Below are 23,793 nucleotides of genomic sequence, written 5' to 3' on the forward strand. Positions count from 1 at the left end.
TGAAACTTTGTTTTCTGGCCCAAGCACAATTTGAGGAATGAAAAAAACTCTTGTGAAAACAATACCTATTTGTATACACTGTCATCAATGCTAGTTATTTCCATGATTTTCCTGTCTTACCTGTAGTATATCTTTCCCAGGGCTTTTTTTTCGAGATTTTTATTTTAGAAATGAACTGATTAGTTAGTCCTAAACTACCTTTGAACTATATATATGTGTATGTGGGCATTAAACTACCCTTGAGGTATATATATATATATATATATATATATATATATATATATATATATATATATATATATATATATATATATATATATATATATATATATATATATATATATATATATATATATATATATATATATATATATATGTGTACGTGGGCATTAAACTACCCTTGAGGTATATATATATATATATATATGTATGTGGGCATTAAAAAGTAGCTTGAGAAAGTTGTGTTGTTCACAAAATCTGAACATGATCCATTGGCAAAGCTTGTAAATAAATGTTAAGGGATGTAATGGCTTTGACTGTGTCAGAAAATTTCAGTGAATAAAAATGATGGCTAGTTTGAACATGTTTGAACATATAAGAAAATGATCTTTGCTTTTGAATACCGAATTATTCTGAGCCGATTTGTCTGGTTTAATAACGTGACCATATTCACACAGGTTTATTGTATAGAACATCTATAATCTATTAAGCAAATAAATTATTTATTGGGCAGGTATGTCGTTGCATCGCAACCTTGTTGTTCTATCGAAATCGTTTTCACTCATGAGTTAAACAAATCACACATTTGTTTTTATGGTCTGGGGATAAATATTAAGCAACCTATACAAGTTAACCATACCATCGTATTTACTACTGGCTATAATATTTGACTAGTAATTATACCTAGAGTGTGCAGTTTATATATAGCACACTTGATACATATCTTAACTTACAACCTTGAACACTTTCCAATTTTGCAAAGTAAAAACGTCCTTGCTAGCTACTAGTTGAGTCAGGTCACAAATTTTGGAGGAAGTACTCTATTTTATTCCATTTTATTATATTTTGTCAATCAAGCCATAAAATCTTGTTGGGCAATAGGACTTCTATTGTTGATTTCACACGTTTTAATTAAAAACAATGAACTACATTATATTTAGATGTCAGCATTCTCAATAATTGATTAAGATTGAAAACTTTTTTGAATCTTGCACTTGAGACAAATCAGATGGAAGAAAAAAGCAATCATATTACCACAGGAATTTAAAGGGTTATGGTAAAATGGGATCCAGCTATATGAGAAAATCACAGTAACAAGTACCTAACAAAAATACTTTCAGGAAAATGGGAAAATGTTTTTAGGGCTTAAAATGCATTGAGAGTAAAAGGGCTAGTTGGCCTCTTTTCCGTGGTGGATGCCTTCGAAGTAGTATTCCACATGGTAAGCACATTCTCTGGCCTCTCTGTAATAAGATATTAATTTGCTAAAAGTCATTAGAATTTAATAAAATCTTCCTTTTACTCCCATTAATCCCCACCCTAAATCCATTTCTATCTCGCTTCTCAAATCAAAACAATTTAAGACCTCCTCCAAAATATGAGTTTTTTCCCTCAGCATAATAATATAGTTCCGAGATGACACGCAGAAGTGATCTGAGAACTTCACGTGCAATTCCTTAATGTAGCACCATATACTTTGCCTTATATCACTCACTACGTTGTACTTTTCCTTATATCACTTACTGCGATGTAATAGACTAAGCCATGCCTATAATTCTAGCTAGACTTAATTTTATGTATCATGAGTAAACCACTCGAGCTTAGTGAAAGTAACAAGCTTGATTAAGCTCAAAAAGCGTAATTGAAAAATAGACTCTTACACATGCACAAGACTATCAATCGTCCTGAAGATAGGGCTATAATTACATAAGACATATATCTTATCATATTCAAATTGTTGTTAGATAATTATGCCTCTGTAAATTCCCAGACTAGTGTGATTAGATAAAGTTAATCCACAAGAGTGATATTAACTCCATGCTACACTAGCAAGGTCGCTGGTATTATTACTCTGTATTTAACTAATAACCAGGATTTACTAGACTAACCACAGATAGTGCTAGTGTTCTAAATAGGTAAGCATTACGACATAGATAAGTAATACAAGTAGTGCTAGTGTTCTAAATATCTAAGCATTACTACATAGATAAGTAATACACTATTTAGCCTAGATATCCTTTGGTAAGGTTACTAACCCTTTTTTATGATGAGCTAATAATACATATCAAGGTATTAATCAAGCATGGTTACAGAGTCAAGGTATTAATCAAGCATGGTTACAAAGTATGCTAACGGTCTAACTAGATTACTCTTATGGTCTAACTAGCATTAAAAATCAAATCTTTACCAAAAACAATACCCAGATTCTCAGAGCCACTTGCTCTGATGAAACAATCATGTTATATAATCTCAATTTCATTTATTGCAACCTTAAATCCATCCTTTTGCCAAAAAGAAAACATATTGTCCCTCTAACTTTCCCAGATTTTAGTGACAAGCACATTTGAGAATAACTCTTTAAAATACATACACAATAAATAAAATTATGATTTTACTTGCATGTCAAAACCAGAACCCTGAAACAGATAAATCTATTTCTGCGAGTCCTTTCCATAAAAATGCATAGATTTATCAGACTAGAGTCTATTGTTAACTAATAATCTATTTCTGTGAGTCCTTTCTGTAAAAATGCATAGATTTATTAGGCTAGAGTCTATTGTTAACTAATTCCAAATATTTCACTCAAGTAAGAGAACAGGAAAATATGGAAATTAGAAACAAAAGACAGTTATAGAAAAAGTAATATAGAATACACAAATGTACAGGGAAGTAGGGGGAGTAAGAGGGTATGAGAATGAAGATTCCGCAGTAAAAGTGAGAGCTCCAAGCTAGGAGACTCTGAGACCCCTAAGGAGATCACTCATGACACAAGATTCAACAAAAACAATGAAGACTTCATCTCTGAGAGCGACAAGTTGACAACAAGGAGAACTGGATAATGAGTAACCTAGTTGTGCAACGGCTAAAAAGACCCACACAATAGACTAAAAAAAGGCACATTCCCATCTTTGCTTTTACATCAGTATGTCCAGCATACCGCGCTTTTAGAAACTGGAAGTAAGGTATAGCCTTTTTGTAAAAAACAAAGATTAAGGTTTTGATAATTATAAGAAAAATATTATTAGGTCAAGCGAGCAAAAATAGATTGTAAAGTAGAGAACCTACATGAACTTACTCGGCAAGGCTGAGGTTTTTCCATATATGTAAAATAGTAAAAAAAGAAGTTCGATAACATAATTTTAAGAAAAATCGAATCAAAATATTTGGATTTTCACCCAAAACGATTACAGCTACACCAACGTCAAAGATGATTTTTCTATTTGAACATTTCATGACCTACTCAAGTCCTGTGCATTACTTTGCCTTATATTCATAGGAAATTTGTTATGGCATTATTAAAATATCAATCCACAGTCCAAGCGTATTTTACCAAAAAGGGTAAAACGTAAACAAAACAAGAGACATGACTACATGGTGAATAGAACAAGAAATAGGACTCAAGGTTTCTAGCGAATAATAAGCGTAAATCACCTCCGTGATGGGGTACATTACCACTGTAAAATTGAGTTTTGGAGATACAAAACCTACTTTACTAGAAATAGGAAACATAACATAACTAGAAACAAAACAAAACTAGAATCGTGACTATAGAATTTTGACGGATAAGCAACTTGAACCCACCCATCTCCCTGAATATATCATGCACTTAAAAACTGGTGGTGTTGTACAAGTGTAATCCCAACAGAGGAATGGAAATGATAATAGGAAGAAGAACTAAATGGAAAAGAGGTATACTAGTCACACCTCTACTGACATTGATCTGAACAATGTTTCCTGTCATCAAATGGGTATGTAGCACAGGGTATAGAAGTCCATCGGTCGGGTAGATCTAATCTTCCATTCACTGCCCATCATAGTTTTAACAAAAGTTTACTTGGGAATATTGACCTCCAACCTAAACCGTTCTATTGAATGACATATGACAAGCTATTAGTTATTTCAAAAGTGAAAATCTCTACATAAGCCACCAATAAGGCATTGGTTCACTAGTGAGGTCAGCAGAGTTTAACCCAACCACCAGGATTCACTATCACGGTTGTCCACGCCACCTGAATGGAATAACAGGAAAGCACCGGCCAATTTTGGTAGAAATATTACCATCCAGACTTATCACCTAAACCAACGGAAGTCACTCATGGACAAGTTTCTTGCATTAATTCTTATAATTAAACAATAAAAATAAAATGTAGTTACCTACGTCTTGAGTGGGTTTAGTATCCTCTCGAAACCTCTCCTCTGGCGCAGAGCCTTGGTCCTAGTTGTCTCAGCTCACATCCATTTCCTCGGCATCTGATTTCATTGCTCTGGAACTCTCGGAACCCTGTGGTACAGGCAAATCTGATGCCTTTTTGTGTCTCTGACATTTATAGGGACGACTAGATCATGACAATCCACCTGTGGCAGAGCATCTAGATGGTGACCTCCTATAGTCTTGGGACATTTTATTTCCTTGTCTTAATCAACGCATTTTTGCTCTCTTTTCTGCTTAATTTCTTCACTGATTTCAGGGTCAGAAAGACACCTGTCGTCTTCTTTGGCACATAACCCATACCTTTTGCTCCATCTTCCTCTGTGGAATCTTGTACATACAGCCTCTTGAGTGCCTCTTGCACTTGTCTAGAAGTGTTTTAAAGTTGCAAAGAGTGATGGAGGCTTGGGGATGGGCCATCGCATAGGAGTGGGGGGAACCTTATGCAGATCCCTTCGTAGAATGAAACCACCACGATTGGAGGCACCTAGAATCCAATTTATTGTATTCAACCAGATGTATCAAATCAAACCTGCGACAACATGGCCGCGACCTTCCTCTTTCTTCCCTGGAAAAACCCTGCAACATGAGGGAAATGAATAAATTTTGATATTTGAGAAACAGAATGGGATGATATGGCGACCTTCCTCCCTGGAACGCGAGGGAAATGAACAAATTTTGATATTTGAAAAGCAGAAATGTGGTGAAACCTTGAATGGAACTTAAATGAAATGATTTTGTGTTTTTCAATTGGAATTAAATTCCATTAAATGAAATGTGTAAGTGTTTTCTTTGGCTTAATAGGGAGGTATTGCTTATGGTAAAGAATTATTAATCATATGACGCTTTTTTCTATGTAGGAAAATTTATTTGGGGGGATTTTGGTTGATTTTTGAATGTAATCATGTTACATTAAAGGTGAATTATGGTGACATAAAAATAAGTTGTGTGTGGTTAAAAAGTGCAGTGAAGTCATAATGTTATAATATTAATGATTATTTCTAATAAAATTTTTGGTTTAGTAAAGCTAACTAATCTATGGATATGCTCCAATATTAGATAAGAAATTGCAGATAGAACAGAAATCAAACGGAAATAAGGAATTTGTCTAGAGAAGATCATATGGAAGAATAAAAGAGGAATTTCCATGGCAGTGTAACCCTAGGGTTTTTTCTGGTGTGAAGATGGGTTTTCACCTGCACCTGGGAGTGATAACAGCATGAGGGAATGGTCACAACGCTAGCCAACAAGGGTCAGTGCACATGGTTTATATTTATCTGTGGCGGTTTGGCAGCTTATGGTCTCACGGGTTTTCTCGATCAACTAGTAAGGGGATCGAACGGTAGAGGTGAACGTTTTGTTCAGTTGGGCCAATGTCTCTCAGAGGGTGCCATGCACAGCATCACATAAGGATAGTATAACAGAGTACATGTGAACATCATTTTGTATCGACGAGGAACTTGTGGATTATTCTTCTCATTCTATGGAGGCTTCCCAAATTTGGGTTGAAGGGCCACATCAACACCAAACTGGGGTTTCACCAGCGATACACCATGAACCGAAAGTCCAGATCAACGCATTTACCTCAAAGATGGATGATGTGAAGGTTTCCCTAAATGCCCTAGGGTTTTCCCACCCGGGCTCGATGGTAAATCCGAACTTTCTTCAACTACAGGAGGACCAGGCTCAACCGGTCCTGAATATCCCATCACCATCGGAGTTACAGTACTGGGAACTCGAACAATAGGGTCTCGCGACAAATGTACAAGGGGCGTCTTATGCACGAGCGTTCATGGGACTGATACATATGGCATCGTAAATACTGGGAATAATGTACCATGCTCATGAGGAGCAGACCCCCAAGGCTAGCGACCTGCTCCTATGGCTCACACTTCAAGACTTTTTGATGGCATCACTCGTCAGGAACCTGGTATTGAGGATACTAGAGCATCGGATTTGGATGAGTATGAGTCAGCAGAGGACGAACAACACCCGATAAACCACGCACAGAGAACGGGGGGGAAGAAAAAAACAAAATGCACCAAGGTGCATGAGAAGGGGCATCTGTTGGTATTCGGAGAAGGTATCAGTATGGCCCAAGATGCATTTATTGAGAGTATTGTGCTTGTTGGAAGGGTTCATGGTCGAAATTATACCCCTAGGCGATTGAAGCATTGGACTGTGGAAATTTGGGGACATTTATTGGACCAGTTGCCGGCGATTATTACCATGACAAGAGGTTGGTTTGCACTCATCTTCACACAACCAGACCAAGGAGGAACCATTTTGGTGGAACTTGGCCATAAAAGGGACATCTATATTTTCATAGTTTTTTAAGAGAAAATATACCTAGTGGATTATGATTGTAGGCACATCACTTTAGTATCTAGACTGATGTGTAAACACTAACCAAAGGGTATTTAGCTAAACCCACAAAATTATTATAGGTGCTTCTAGAGAAGTAGGTGTTCTTGTGCTCTCATTAGTTAGGTATGGACAATGAAGGTAAAGTAAGTGAAGGCTTTGGCCACTAGTCTTTACTATAATTTTGGTCCAATTTTTCAACATCACCATTTTTAAGGTGGTTGTACATTTAGAATTGAGAAGGCCAACATGAAACTGAGATAAGCTTTGATGGATCCTTTTAGTTGAAAACTACAATTGGGAGGAGATATCAAACATATTTTGGGAAGAGTATCTAGTAATGTGGCTAAGATGAGGGTTATGATTGCCTAAAGTAGGTATTTTGCACGTGTATATATTTCCCCATGGTTGTTCTAGTTATCATCATGTGTAATTGTAATAAAAAATCCATAGGGATATTAGAGATCTACCTATGTATGCTAGTCCTACCATAATAAAGTTACACATGTAAAGGGTTCATAAAGAAAGTTACCTACTTGTGATCATCATAATCCAATATTTAGATAAGGGGAGTTATCATAGGTACAAGCCATACTTACTAGGTGAAAGTTTGATATGTGCCACGCGATTCAAATATTGGTCATAAGAGGAGGACATATATGAAGCATAGAACCCAACTCAAGGATGAGTTGGAAGGCATGATCGAGGCATTTTTGTGTATCATCTTTTACTAAGTTTTGGCACAAAGAGAAGCTCAACAAAACTTGAAGAAATATGAATTTGTAGAAGTAAACATGTAGAAGGTTGAATATGTGGATTTATATAAGGCCAAGTACACAAGGCAAATGAGTCATCTCATATATTCTTTGCACCTACTTTTATGGATAATTTGTGTATCTCTCTAAAGAAATAAACTCTTTTGTACTCTTTTTTTTTGTTAAGTGGCCTATGGTTGGTTGATTCTCTCTTATAATTTTGAATCTTTTGCAGCTACTCTAGTTTCCTATATATACGAGGTTTGTAAGGTACTTAAATAGATTCAATATTAGGGATAATTTGTAAGAGGGGTTACATTTTGTTTATCAATTTTTTGTGTTCACTCTACATTAGAGTTATGTAATACCATGCATGTTATTAGTATAACGAAATATTGTTCTACTGATGTGTTTGTATTTGTAATATATTTGGGCGATATATGCATGTTTTTATTCATTTGAATGATGTTAGTTCTAATGGTTTAAATTGGCACCAATAATATCATAATGAATGTGATCCCCGCTAAAATATTTGACATTTTGCGTATTACTTAATGGGAATTATTATATGTGCCTCAAGTGAAACCTTCTTGCTCCTAGAAGATGGAATATTTTAGGAAATTAGACAATAATAGGCCATGTTTGGAAACATTCCATTAACCTTGAGTGTATCATAGAGCCAACATAAAATAATGGGAAATAATTGTCTAAAATCTTTGAACTATGGTAGATAAGTTAAATTAGGGTTTAGTGATTGAGGGGGTAGGATTAACCTACAAAATGGCTTCAAGTGATTTAAATGATTTTAACCATGGCCCTAAATTTCCCCTTAGAGCTTCAAGCGTTGAATCTCTTTCAAAATGAAAATCTTACCCTTGAATTGCAAGGCATTAGCCAACCCTATAAAAAACTTAGCTATAAACAATTTAATCAAGTTCACTACCCTCATATTGTCATTATACAAGAATCAATGGCAGATGGGGAAAAGGGGATCCAATTACTATAGAATTCTCTCCCTCATCGGGAGTTTTTATCTAATGATGTTATTGGCCATTTAGGGGGCCTTGTCACAAGATGAAATGTTGGTTTCATTAGCCTAAAAAATGATTATTCTATTCACTCAGGATTCTTTGTTGATATTTAATCTGAGGTCCTGGACATGTCTTTTTGTTGATTAAACCTTTACAAGCTTTATTTGAATAGATAATATTTCTAGCTCTCTTTTGTAAAGCTTCCCTCCATTCACTTGGGTCACACTACTATCGAGGGAGATTAAAATTTCTCTTTGGGGGGGTTTTGAAGTTTGGGATCCATAAGCTTAACAAGACCCTCTTTTGAAGTTCTTTATAGACCTTTTTGACAACATTCTCCTCTATGATATCCTCCCTACAAATTCTATGCCAACCTAGCCTAATTATAGATGAATAAATGCTCACATTGCAAAGAAACTATATCATTTTCTTTTATTTGAAGATCCCTTGGACACAAATCTCTAAATTTTTCAATTCATGTAGAATTCAATATCTCTAAACATGTGCAATAGAAAATGATAGAGCTCTTATATGGCCCTTCTAACTTGAAGATTAAATTCCAATGATTAAAGATACTTCTCAACATATTAACCACTCAATCTTGCATGGTTAATATCCACTATTAGAGTTGCAAGTGCAAGTTCTTCACCAACCTCTCAATTGACACCTTCATACATTTCAATTATATGTGCATGTAGTCCAAAGATCCTCTTTGCAATTTTAGGAGAAATAAGTATGTATAAGAGAGAAGTTATAATATAAAATTAAACAATACCAAAGTTCAAATAAAACAGCATTACTTGGACTATCCAAAATGAGAATTTCTAAAGAAGAAACTAGAATCTCATCATATTTTTTATATCATTGGTAAATGAACATGGGTTGATTATTCAATATCTCTTGTAATTGAAACAAACTAATGTATGAGATGAATAATTATAGGTAATAATTTCTATAAATGGTCATGATTACTATGTTACATATTGATATCTTTTATTTCATAAATAATTTCATCATATCTAATAGATAAAATAACCACGACTTTAGGTAGCACTTTTGATGGATTTTACTCATTGTTAACTAGATTTGTATTTCTTTGTGAGTGAAGTTGAAAAGTGGAAATACAAAATATTTAATAAATGAGAGTAAAGATTATTTGAAGGGTGTTACCAAGCCTATGGCTTGAGGTTTTATATGAGACAACTATATATTTCTAGAAGAATAAAGGTTGCAAGATAACAAGTGTAGCAATAGGCATCAACATATAACATGAAAAATTTTGAACACTTTTTCATGCTAGATATTCTAAAATCTGTAGTAGTAGTCAATATGAATTAGTCACTAAAGGAAAATATTAAACATTTTCCATACAACATATCTAGGAAAAATATTTTCTTTTTAGGGGTTGTATTGAAGTGGCTTGGGAACTTATACATGGACCATGAACATTATGTTACACCTCTTTTGGACCCTCATGAACCCATTTTCATCCCTGAGCAATGCTTAAGGCCCTAAAAACCATCCCTTAAATGGTCTTCATGAGCATCACTAGGCCAACTATTCACTTTAGAAACAACTGGTAGTGGTTTTGTACATTTTCATAGTCTATATTATTAGAGAGCCTTAAAGACCACTTGTAAACTCTAGGATGGCAATGGTCTTTCTCCTTAGATAATGTGCAATGTCCAATGGCCCAACCAAAAACATCCAACTAAACAAATTATTCTGCTTAAATAATAAAATTTGTAAAATATTCCAAATTCTTTGGATTTAATATTCCAAATTCTTTGAAAATCCATTTGATTAAAAGACAAATCTATGGTCATCGATGACATGATTGGACAGTAAACATCCTATCCTGCCCTTAGATTCAAAGCCTCTTGGTAGTTTTCCACCATTGCATGTATCCCTCGACCTCGCAAGCCCGCATCTGAACAATATTGGTTTGCAATCGCATAAGCATTGCCCAGAATCGATCCCTGAGCCACTAGATCTCTTCGTGCATGGCTTCCAACAATTCATTTGTGTTTCTTCACCGTCAAAACGAGTTTAGAAAAGGTAATTTTCTGCAAAAGGGTGCTAAAATTGCAAAGCGCCATTATTTTTCCTGTTGTCGTCATGAATCGTATAAGCTTTCTCTTGATGAAATTATTTTGAGTTCTTGATTGGAAAAATTGGTTATATTTCGAATTTCTGTTCATTAAATAATCCATTGTATTCTCTAAACTAAATCTGTCGAAAGAGGCCATGCTCAAAACAGTGTTTTAAGTGGAAGAATCAGAGATAAAAAAATATCATTAATATATATTCAAGGGTTCTTTCCAGTTCAGTTATTCCGAGCTTTCAATGGAAATGTTTGACTCTATTTTGGCTTACATGCAAGATTTCATAAATTAAGGCTCTCTATAAACAGACTAGAGGAGGCTGTGCTCAATTTTGTTTGAAAAAAACAACAGAGTTTGGGAAGAAGTGCATTGAGTTAAGGATCATGATTTTGTAATTTGATTGAATGATTTATGTCTCGGTTCTCCAAATTTCAAAGTTATTTGAGAATGGACATTGATTATTCTAGTATTTGATGGTGTTATGTTCAAATTACACAGAAGAAGATAGAAAGTTAGGGCTTTTAGAGGCTAAGCATACACAATGGCACAAACTTTACAGGTTTTTGTGAGATTTTTATGACTGACAAATAGGATAGAACATTAGGGCTTTCACTAAGCTAAGAAATCTAATGCCACATTCTTTACAGATTTACTTCAACATGCTGGGACTGAAAATTTGTAATGTTCAGCTGGTTTGTAGATATCTTTTGGCGGTTTCTATTTGTATGGAACAAAGAATCTGAGACCTCATCATGAAATACTATGCTCTGGCAGATTTTCCCTTTCAACGCATCTTTGTGCAATGGAATACAATCTCTAATGCTCTTTAGTGTCTGGAGAAGCCAAAACCAATGGATCAAGAAGCAGGGGCTATCAGAACGGTCAGTAATGGAGGGAAACACTATCCTTCACAAGATAGCAACGTAGAGGAATAGGCTGTCCAAGCATGTCGTTAGAGATTTCAAACATAAGCTCTTTGTTTTCTTTAGTGTCGGCTGAAGTTGAGAACTTTTGCCACATTCCGGGATCACCTGTGTCTGTTATATAAGGAGGTCTTGTAACCTGCTTTGAACTTCCAGTTTCTCTCTTTGAAAGTTTGTATGGAAAACCAGTGTTGGATCAAAGGTTTACTCATATGAAGGATGCGGAAAATGAGACTCCTTTAGCGAGTCCAAGAAAAATGCCTGGCGAAGAATTGATGCAAAATGATACCTGCAACAGAGCCAACAAATTTTCAAAATTAGAGCTAATCGCGCGAATTAAAAATTGCAAACAACCTGGAATCATAGCTTCAGGACAAGATTGTTCGAAGCATCCAAAAAATTCGAGTATGTTGCCACTATGCTACCTTTCTATAAACTGAAATGATTTATTTTATTGCTGTAATATCAGTGATACAGTCTTGGTTCAAACATTTGAAAGATAGACTTGATTTTTCATCTAGTTGATTATGAGACTCTGTACTCAAGATCATGAGAAAAAAAATCCAATAATTTTTAGCTAGTCAAGCATAAGTTCCTGAAAGTTAAATAGTAACTATCTCTATCCTGCTTCCCACTGTGCAGACAGGCATATCGTTGATTTTAGCAAGCCTTAGCATTTTCCTCTCTACCTTCGTAAGGAAGCAAAATTCTGAACTCTTCCCTGACACAAATGAAAGTCATATGCAGTTTCTGCAATGGTATTGATAAATTGTAAGAAATTATTGTATAAGAACCTTCTTATAATCCTTGCTTCTCAATTCCAAGCAGATGTCCAACCATCCAAAATACATAGTTCCTTCTTCCTTAGTCTTTTAGCTATTGCAGTATGATTGATGGAGCAAAGATTTAACTGTCCTAAACATTAGCACTAAGAGGATACACACTAAAGCCTGCCATAGTTATTCTAGCGCCCCATACCTCTCAATAATTTCTTCCCCCTCACAAGAATTATGTTCACCATGTCTTGGGCAAGGCATTATTTTTCAATATTCATGTGATCTATGATATTCCTTTTAAGTGTAGCATCTAGAGACTCAAACACTGATGAGTAACAGTTTAATGCTTCCATGAACCAGAACAAGAAAGGTGTAGCATTAGTGTTAATATGTTGTTCTACTACTATGACCAAGAAAGGTGTAGTATTAGTGTTAATCTCTTGTTCTTTATGGTTGAGAGACTTCGCCATCCTAAGAAGTCGGTCACACGGGTTCTTTGTAGACACACTTTCATCGGACATGTGATGTAGTTGGAATGAAAAGTTGAGTGCTAAAACCTCATATAGATTTATGTCAAGCATTCTTCATGCTCTAATTTAAACTCGGGCATACTTGTCACCATCTGTCTCACATCAGGTAGAGCCTTATAATGAATATGGGCAAACCTCTGGTGCCATAGTTCAAATTGTAGAGATGTGTCGCAAGACATGGCTCCCAATGGACTTCCTCCAACTTGATGCGAAGTGTCAACCTAGAACCCAAGAGTAAAAGCATCTTTAAAATTCATTTTCCAAATGCGTACCTTTCCATCGATGAATGCCACCTTGTATCCTTTGTTTTCCATTGTCAAAATGGACACAAGGTCCTTCTTGAGATCAGGTACATATAGAACTTCTTGTAAATGAATTGTGTTACCTTGAGTCAATTGAAGGGTAACATTTCCTACTCCCTTCATGGGATAGGTGGCATCGTCTCCAAGAATAATTTCCAAGTTTGTCTCCTTCTCTATCAGATTAGAGAGAGCTTCCTTGTATCCGGTGAAGTGCCTTGAGGCACCACTATCAATTAGCCAATTACCCAAAGAGTCCGAAGGACAGGTAGTGGAAAGGGCCGATATAAGATGGTATTCCTTTTCCTTATTGTTAACAACATTTGATTCATCATACCTGGAGTTCCTTGCTTTCTTGGAGGGTTGACTATTTCCTTGATGTCTTGCATTGCTTTTTCCATTGAACCTACCATTCCTTTGATTGTTGTTGTTGAAGTTTCCCCTGGAATGGTTGTGATCATCATCATGTGATGTGTCCCTTCCATTTCAACACTCCCTTGCATAGTGGCCAAACTTATTACAAACAAAGAACTTGCCCTTCCTTCCACCCTTAGATCTAGGCTTTCCATTGGAATGACCTTTAGACCCTACATTATTTCTCCTTTTGGCATGAGAAGAGAAAGCAGTGGGGTTGCCTCTATTAGAAGGAATTTCTTGCTCCACTATTCTTGTTTCTTCTTGAATGCACCTCGAAATTAATTCTTCAAACCTTGGAATTTGATCATTATTGAGAATAGTGGTTCTAAATATATACCACTCGGGTGGGAGTCCTCTAAGGGTAGTGATAGTAAGTTCCCTTCCAGGAATGACCTCTCCAATCAACAGAAGATCATTCTTGCTCTCAGTGATCCTTAAGAAGTAGGATTGAATATCCTCGTCCTTGACCTTCTTAATATCCTTCAACTTATTCTTGAGAAATAAAATTTGATTTGCATCACTAACCTTGAACATGCTAACCAACCTGTCGTAGATCTACTTGGAGGTGTTCAAATCAGATATGTAGGCGACCAGATGCTTATCAATGGAATCTCTGATAATCTTCTTCGCTTTGACTTCAGCCTTATTGTAATTTTTCTTTGTAGCAAACGATGCATTTGAAGAAGGCTTAGGGATTTTCTCCTTCACATAATCCAACACTTCTTGTTCTTCCAATGTCAAATCAAGAGACATCTTCCATCCATGATAGTCAAACTTTTCACGGAGCTTGTCTTTAGCTGGGAAGTGGGATGAGGAACCCATTGAGCCTTTTTTCCTTGTCCAACTGTCTTTGGTGATTTCTCTTTCACTCTTGCTTAGGCTTTGTCTTCACCTCAACTCTAGTATCATGTTAATTTTTGGTATGGTCTATGCTTAAGAGCAATTTACTACAATTTTTTATTAGCCCAATATCAATATCCAATTTAGCAATCATATCATCATGATAGTGAATTGCAGATAGAACATAAACATAAACAGTAGAAGACAAGCCAAGATAAGAGGACATAAGATGTGGCACCAACCAAGGACAAACCCTAATGTGGGGAAACCCTTGATCAATTCTTCTTATATTCTTCAATAGTTCAGTAGAGAGAGATAGTACAAATTTATAAATTTGATATTTTATGATAGCAACAGAAAAGCCCTAACCAGAAAAGTCAACGCTAGTTAAACAATGCAGAATTCTTCCTCTAAGTAGCTCAGTCAAAACCAGTCAACTTCGGCCTCCAACAACAAACCCAAACATTCCAAGACAGTCTGAAAAGTTCAGTCAAAGTCTGGTCAACTGAAGTCAAACTACAGCCAACAACGAGGGCAGTCAAACCAGAGGTCAGATCACCTTGGTTTTCATGCCCAGATCTACGGCCTGCCAAGGAGGAGATGCCTCACCAAAAGAGTAGTCAAAGGGAGGTCAACGTTGTTCAATGTAGCCCAAAAAACAACCTTCTGAAATTCGGTCAATGCAGTCAAACAAAAAGTGTCCTTCCTTTGCACATGTGAGAGATCGCTGCCTAGATTAGCGTACCCAGTCAAGTGAGGAGAGAGAGATGTGATGAGATGATGAAATAATTCCTTGAGGTCTCCTCCTTTTATATGCAACGTTGAGGATGAAATGGGGGTAAAAATGCTTGTTTTGTTTGTTGGCCGACCTTGGCAACTTGTCAATAATACAAATAAATTCATATCTTCATTTTTACATGTCAAAATCGAATGATCTTTAGATCAATCCTACACCTCTCGGAGAGAGGAATCCAAGAAAAATATCAGCTATCACAAATAAGGTGACCCATATGGAGTTTGGCCCTAGTTGCCAATTTTAACACTCACTAATGATTTCTAACGCCATCTAAAAAAATTATCTCATTCTAGAGGAGAAACCTATGATCACAATTGTAGTGACCTACATCAACATTATTTATTATAGTTAAAAACATAGACATTGTGTCTATTAAGAAAAAATATGCATTTAAAACAAGGAAACATACTAGTATCACAATCTAAAAATGTGAAAGTATGTGAAAATATATAGCAAGATACATTTAAGATGACAATGGAATTAGAGGGATCATAAATAGTTTGGGTTTTGTCATCTTCCTCTAGATGATCTAGTGAATATTCTACTAACTCATCAATGGTTTCTAATGCCATCTGAAAAAATTATCTCCTTCTAGAGGAGAAACCTATGCTCACGATGGTAGTGACCTACACCGACATGATTTATTATAGTTAAAAACATAGATATTGTGTCTATTAAGAAAAAAATGCATTGAACATAAGGAAACATATAAGTATCACAATCTAAAAATGTGAAAGTATGTGAAAAAGTATGAAAAGATTTGTTTAAGTAGAAATATACTAAATCTCAATGTCATAAGCAAAATTGACAAGAGAAAAGGAGGAAATGAGGTCAGGTATTTACATGGCTAAGGAGTTCTGTTAGAGTTTTTCGTACAACCTGATTGAAAATTCAATTGTAATTAACCAGATGTTATACAACTATTTATGAATTTTTATGAAAATCTATTGCCTTATATTTCAGTATCGTACTTGATATCAATGTTTTTTTAGATCATTTTATCTTACTAGTAATTTGTTTTGGGTAACAATGTTTGTTTTTGTTTCACAGGCATGAGGATCTTTGCATCCCATTTGAAAGGTTTGGACCAGTAAAAGATGTTTATCTTCCCAAAAATTATTATACGGGGTATGGCCATCTTGTTTATTTTAGATATTGTTAATTATGCTTGTTTATAACTTTTGAGGTTTTAGCTTTATGAAATATTGACACAATTTTCATATTATACATTAATTGGAAATTTATATGAACATCTAATGGTATTTGGTATCACTTTTGATTTTATGTGAGATCATGTTTTTTCATAATTATATTTTGTTTTTTAGTCTATTATCATGGTTTTACTTGTCTTTGTAATAAAAAGCATATGTGGTTGATAAAGTAATAATGCTATTAAGTGTTGTAATTACTTTATGATGATGGTGGTGGTGGTGGTGGTGGTTAACGTCCACTGAGACCAAATTGGTCTATCGGACCTACAATTTTCTTAGTTTTTAATTATTTGGCTCCCCGTCTTTCTTGGCGAGATTGGTGTTGTAGCTTTCTTTTTTTTCTCTACGGTCTTCCAACTTCCTTTATCTTGCATCTCCTTCATCTCTTCTAGTTCTTGGGACATTGGTGTCTTAGCTTCGTAATCTATTCTGTTTGTCCTTTTGAAGATAGTCGGAGAAGAAGTTTGGTCTAGGAGATTTGCTTTGCTGTTAAATGAAGATTTATTTTATGCGGTATTCGAATCCTCATAGCTGTTGATCTGTTGGGTGGGGCTTTCTCCCTGCTTGTCTTGAGAGTTGTTTCTTTCTTGCCTGATTTCTTGTGATTCAGAGTTTTCTCTAGAGTATTCTTCTTTGATGATAGTGTAGTGTTCTTTTCGTGCTCCTTCCCACCATGTAGATCTATGGTGGTTTTTTCTAGCAGAATTTTTCTGGGAGGCTTTTGGGCAATTTTTGGCTAGATGGCCTGTCTCAATGCAGGATTGACATCTGAAGAGGACACTTTCATAATCTAGTTTCTGGTTCCACACATAGTCTTTACTTGTTAGGTTTATTTCAGTTGGGAATCCGACGCTGAAGTCCATTTCCACAAAAATTCGTGCATAGGTGGTTTTGGAATATTCCTCTGTTTCTAGGCACCTACAGTAAAATTTCCCAATTGCATTTCCAATGGATTTTAGCGAGGAGAGATTCCAGAGATGCAAGGGTAGGCTTGGCAATCTCACCCAAACTGGTGCTGAGGTTATGAGTGTTGTAGAGGGATCGAATGATGGGTTCCATGGCTTCATGAATAGGCCTGATTTTTCCCAAAACCAAGGGCCAGAATCTAGAATACATTGTCTGCTTTCAGTATTTTCAAAATCTACTATAAAGAAACCCCTAGCATAGCGGTAGATATTAATTTCATCAGAAATGACAAGCTTCCATACCTCTGAGATCCAATTGTGGAGAGCTGTCAGCCGTGGCCAAAAACCATTGAACCGGTAGATTAGGGCACTTTCGGAAAACTTCAAAGCCTCATCGAGTGAGGCTTGGACCACCTAGACAGTTGGAGTTGGGGCTTCACTGACAATATGGGCAGGAACTTGCCCTCTAGAAGCGGATGAGCTAGCAGCTATTTTCACGAAGCTGAGAACCATATTTTACTTGCTCGTAGACCCCAGCCACAGAGAAATAAGGTAGAAGATAAGATTTGATATAGATCTAGCCGAAGAAGATTAGATATAGAACCTAGCCGCCTAGATCTAGATCTAGTCGCAGAAGATTAGATCTAGAACCCAAAATGTGCAAACAAACTTATTCACTCAAAATTTCAGATGCCGGTGACTAACCAGATCTCACCTAAACAGCGAGTGCGAATCAGAATTATTAAGAACCAGATGCGCACTTGATGGATCAGGGATTCCCACAAGCCATTCATGGACGATGGAGAAGCTATATCATGCAGGCTTTGCAGGATCGTCTGATTTCCTGCAACGCACTGTCGTAATACGTGTTCTGGAAATTCTGCAGGCTCACACTACGAATAAATCTCCACAACTTGGTTTCAGAACTTAGTTCACCCTGCACATCATCTTTCACCTCCGGGTCATTGCACCTCAGTGGACAAATTGGAATGCTCTGCCGCCGCTGCGCACTTGATGGATCGGTTACTCAGTATCTAAGCTCACCCTCAATGCCTATTCTCGCCTTTTCTAAAGCTGGTTATCCCAGCGTACAGAAGAACATAAGATCAGCATCAACAAAGAATCTTCATAATAGATGAACTTATAGAAGAATAAGCAGAGAATAGAGACGGCAGAAGAATACGCGCAGAAGGATCACTGAAGAAGTCGTAGAAGGATCACCAAAAAGTTTAAATGCGAGCCTTTGTTCTATGTAAAGGGGCCATCACTAGGAGATATTTCTTAGCAATGTGTAATAACCCTAGTTGCATTTCCCTGCTTATTTTAAGCATTAAAAATTTAAGTAAATTAAATAGGCTGAGTTGGGGTACACAGATTCTAGAGATGAGGTGGAAGGGGAAAACTGCTTGGAATGTGGACTTGTGTGGCATATTCTGGTAGGTAGACACAAAATAAACTAAGAATGACAAAACAAAAACTAACAAGAAAAAAATCAGAGAGACAAGGGGCAACTCGCATGATTTCACAGGCTAAAGAGAGCTTAGCCAGGCAGGCAAAAATGAGGGAGGAAACAAAATGTGGAAGGCAGGTAAATGCTTCCATGTTTATCATCTCAGGGTTATCTAGGAGATGAGAGTCTATGTTAAAATTGGCAACTAGGGCCAAACCCTACGTGGGTCACCTTATTTATGGTAGCTGATACTTTTCTTGGATACCTCTCTCCGAGAGGTGTAGGATTGATCTAAAGATCATCCGATTTTGTTAAAATTGGCAACTAGGCCAAACTCCATATGGGACACCCTATTAATGACAGATGATATTTTTATTGGATTCCTCTCATTAAGAGGTGTACGATCGATCTAAAGATCATCCAATTCTGACATGTATTCATGGAGATATGAATTTATTTGTGCTATGGGACAATTCGTCAAGGTTGACCAACAACCAAATTGCCCCCACTTGTGCTCAACGTTTTAGAATAAAAAGTGGTGGCTTGCTAGTCATTTGGACACACACTCTTCTTGTGATCTCTTCCTCTCCACTTTTCTTTGGGTTTTGGTGGGAGGAGAGATCCTAAGAGACTAAGCAGCCCTAAGAAGAAGATGCCCTAGCTCTACGCTGTCATGAAGAAGACATGCCCTAGATCTAGATGCAGCCAAGGGAGAGAAGGCTCTACGTTGTCCTAATATGGTAGAAGCATAACATGGAGGACAACTCTTATGGTGGATCTACACAAGGTTCTACGTTGTCCTAAATGGGACCTTTCTACACAACAATAAGAAGCTTAAGTACGCTACCATAAATGATGTCATACCCTAATCACAGAGATAATAAGATGCTACCTAAATTCCCTATGGAGATGACCTTATAGCCTAATGCAATCATGTAGGAGGACAACCCTAACGCATTTAAAGAGAAGTCTACACGCTGGCCTAAAAGAGACCTCACAACATTTTTGTGTATGCCCTAGTCACAGTCCGAATGCACTCTAAATGCTGGTCATATTCTGCAGCAAAAGAAGTGCTCCATGCTACCCTAACCAAAGAGATATAATCCTCCGCAAGAAGAGGATTCCTATAAGCTGGAAAGAGGAGAGCCATATGATGCCTAATCTGAACATTGTTTTGGACAGGGACAGTGTCCAACTTCAAGCATATGACATGAGGTAGAGTGCTGAAAGATGTGTGTTCAACAAGATTGGAGAATATATGATTAGGACTGTGTTGACATAAATGCAAGTGCACAAATTGTTTATGTTGCAGACTTTGATTTGGATGGATAGAGAAAGGGATAAAGGCAATAAACAATGAAAGTAATCACTGCATTGAAGACTAGTTGAAGGGATTTGCAATTATAGCCTAGCTGCTCTCCTATGCTGCAAGCCATAGCAAATAGATAAGGCTGGTGAGTGTAAATGGTGCAACATAGTGCATAGTGATGGGTACAACAGTGATGGAGTGGTGCAACACAATGCACAGTGATGGAATGGTGCAACATATGCACACTGATGGGTACAACAATGATGGAGTGGTGCAACATACTGCACAGTGATGGAATGGTGCAACATAGTGCACATTGATGGGTACACTAGTGATGGAGTGGTGCAGCATAGTGCATAGTGAGTGTAAATGGTGCAGCATAGTGCACAGTGATGGGTACAACAGTGATGGAGTGGTGCAACATAGTGCACAGTTTTGGAATGGTGCAACATAGTGCATAGTGATGGGTACAACAATGATGGAGTGGTGCAACATAGTGCACAATGATGGGTACAACAATGATGGAGTGGTGCAGCATAGTGCACAGTGATGGGCTATGTCACAAGGTTCATCGAACTTTAACCTTGAGGTTCGAATTTTGGCGAACCTCATAGACAATGACCAAGTCCATAGATCAAAACTCATAACTTCATGTCACAAATCAAGCTTGTATTTTACCCTTGCAGTTTCCAAGTTCTTACAGTTTCCAAGTTTGTGATAGCATATTTTATGTTTATTGATGTTGATTTGTTACTATTTTATCTTATAATTCATTTCAAATTAATATATGTTTATATATATAGATGAACCTCATCAAAAAATTCAAACTCAAACCGAACCCAATCATTGTCGAACCCAAACCATGTGACATTGGTGATGGGTACAGCCATGATTCGGTGCAGCTTTGTGATAAGAGCAACTTAGTGAATGGGTGCAGCATGATGATGAGGCGAGGTACATCACAGTGGGGTGCAACATGGTGATGGAGTCGCCTTGGAGGATCAGTTGAAGCAGTATAACTTCACTTGAGTCCAGATCAGCTACCTCATGTCACATCTTCTTTGAGAAGATCTCTGCTCTTATTTTGATAAGTAAAAATGTTGACTTCTGATGTATATGTACTATCTCTATCTCTGGTGAACTATTGAAGAACATATAAGAAGAATTGATCAACGATTTCCTGACATTAGGGTTTGTCCCTGGTTGGCGCCACATCTTGTGTCCTCTTGTCTTGGCTTGTCTTCTGCGATTTATGTTTATGTTATATCTGCATTTTACTATCATGCTACATGTGCTTGCTAATTTGGAATTGATATTGAACTAATATGGAAAATTGAAGTAAATTTTCTATCAGCATAGAACATACCTAAAATTAACAGATTTCGACATGTATTTATGGAGATATGAATTTATTTGTATTATTGACAATTTGTTAAGGTTGGCCAGCAAGAAAATTACCCCCATCTCAACCTGAACGTTGCATTTAAATAGAGGATACCTCAAGTCATTTCAGGCATACATGATCTCATGATCTCTCTCCATTTGTTTGGGTTTATCTTCTATCAAAGAGGACGTATTGGAAATAGTCATCTAAGAGAGTCCTAACCTTAGTCATGAAGGAGATCTAGTCGTAGTTGAAGAGAAGCCCTAGCCGTAGATCTAAGGAGCCCTAATGTGCAGCTAGAGGAGGATCCCTAAGCCACATCAAAAGGATCCCTAGCCATGACTAAAGGAGAGACCCGAGTTGCAACAAAGGGATCCCTAACGTAATAAGAAGAAGCCTGAAATAAGCATGAGAATTTCGGGTTACAATGCAGTGATAGAGGTCGTTCCTAGGAATGGGTTAAGGACTGTTTGAAAGGCGGGGGAGCTGCCTTGAATAGATCTCTCCTATAGGCTCAGAACATATCAACGTAGAGCTAGATACATATGTGGATTGGGTGCTAGAAAGTGTTGACAACAAGGTGAGTTCTTGTAGGCTAGATATTACTCCATTGATGGTGTTTGTAAGTTGTTTGATGGAGGACCATAGGCCTAACTTGCTACTTGGCTAGGTCGCAGGCCATAGCTAGAAACAAAGGTTGTTCTAAGGGTTACCTTAAGGATAATCAAACCAAACTTCGATGGCATGGTAGTGGTGGAGTCTCACCTTGGTAGACCACTGATGAGCCTCATCATTGGGTAATGATGTGGGCCTTAATACACCTCCAAGCTTATTAAAATCAACTCTTCTCATAATTCCTTACATGTTTTAATTATATTTTTCTTAATGAGATGAGTAAAAGTTAGATGTATGTCTAGTGGTCTAATGTGCATTGATTGCAGGTTTTTGAGAGAAAATCATGGCAATTTTGGCTAATTAAGGGCAGAAACTTGAATGAGACAAGGAGGAGAAATTATAGGAGATAGATCCTCCTCATTAAATCCTTACTCATTCGAATATCCCTCAATCAAATCACACTAGCTTGAAGTTGCAAGCAGTCGAGTCATGGAGATCATGGGCAACCAAGCCAGTGACAGTTAAGAGCCAGTTAATCTTAAGTTTGGGAGCCAAGCCACCATAGGTTTAAGGAAGTTGTTGGAGACTTCAGTTGTATAAATAAGGAGGCCTAAAGCCTCATTAGGATTAAAATTTTTTATGTAAGAGCATTAAGCATTTTCGAGCTCAAACTTTGTGGAAAAACATTATTATGTAATTTTCCTGATATGATAATGAGAATGAGAATTTCCTTGATCCAACTCTGAGTTGACTCTAAGGGCTAAAGCTCTTGGGTTAGGGCCCAACCCTAGCAACAAAGGCTCCTCTTCTTCTACTTGTATATTTAGGTTATTTCATAGATCAAGTGTTGAATTGGTTTTAGCATTATTTCATTGCTAGTAGTGGTGAATTTGATTAGTTTTCTTCCATTTGTGCATTGCTTTAGCAGTAGCTTTAGAGAGATAAAGGAATACCAAAAATAATGATAACAGGTGGATTTGGCCTCACTCCTCCCTTCAGGGACCATGGTTTGAGGAAAAACTCCTATTCAGCCCCAAAAAGACAGAATTCTGATTTCTTATGGAATTTAGGGTTTTCTGCTACTTAGGCCAACATCTTTTCAGTTTTCAAGAATAGGTTTCAATTGCCATTTCTGATATCTTTAGCTTTGTATTAGATCTCATGGTGTTTCACAATATTCTGCAAGTATTTCCATGCATGAATTAGGCAACTAAATAATGAAATTCTATTTTCTTAAGTTGATTAGAAATCTTCCTTGTTTGATATGATTTATGGATAAATGCCAGTAATGTATGTATTGCAGGAGTTTCAATAGTGCAGGAAGATCTCATGCTAGCAACCCCAGCCTAACCTCATCCATCCATGATCACCAAAAGCCACCAAGTCCCTCAACCAATTCATCATTCCATAAGAACAACTTCCCAAGTTTGTTGAGCAAATCCAACCATCTTACAAACTTTGGGTTGAGCTCTGAGGAAGTCCTAGCCACTCCCTTGCCTTGTTTCTTCCATCGTTCACCTTCCCTAAGCCCTATACCACCTTCCAAGTCACCCCTATTTCTCTTGACTAGATCCTGTAGGAATACAAGGGATCCTGTAGGAGAATTAGGACATCCTGTAGGAAGCATTAGGACATCCTGTAGGACGACCTGTAG

The 23,793-nt window shown here is 36.8% G+C and overlaps 1 pseudogene; it reads right to left on the reverse strand.

Annotated features, from left to right (window-relative positions):
* LOC149159720 (endoplasmic reticulum chaperone BiP-like) overlaps positions 1-6,144 on the reverse strand; it is an 87,665-nt pseudogene extending 81,521 nt beyond the window's left edge.
* Positions 6,145-23,793: the final 17,649 nt, after the last annotated feature.

This window comes from Pinus tabuliformis, chromosome 5_2, assembly GCF_031772625.1.
Source record: "Pinus tabuliformis cultivar Carrire ecotype Pingquan chromosome 5_2, CPIR1, whole genome shotgun sequence".
Lineage (NCBI taxonomy): Eukaryota > Viridiplantae > Streptophyta > Pinopsida > Pinales > Pinaceae > Pinus > Pinus tabuliformis.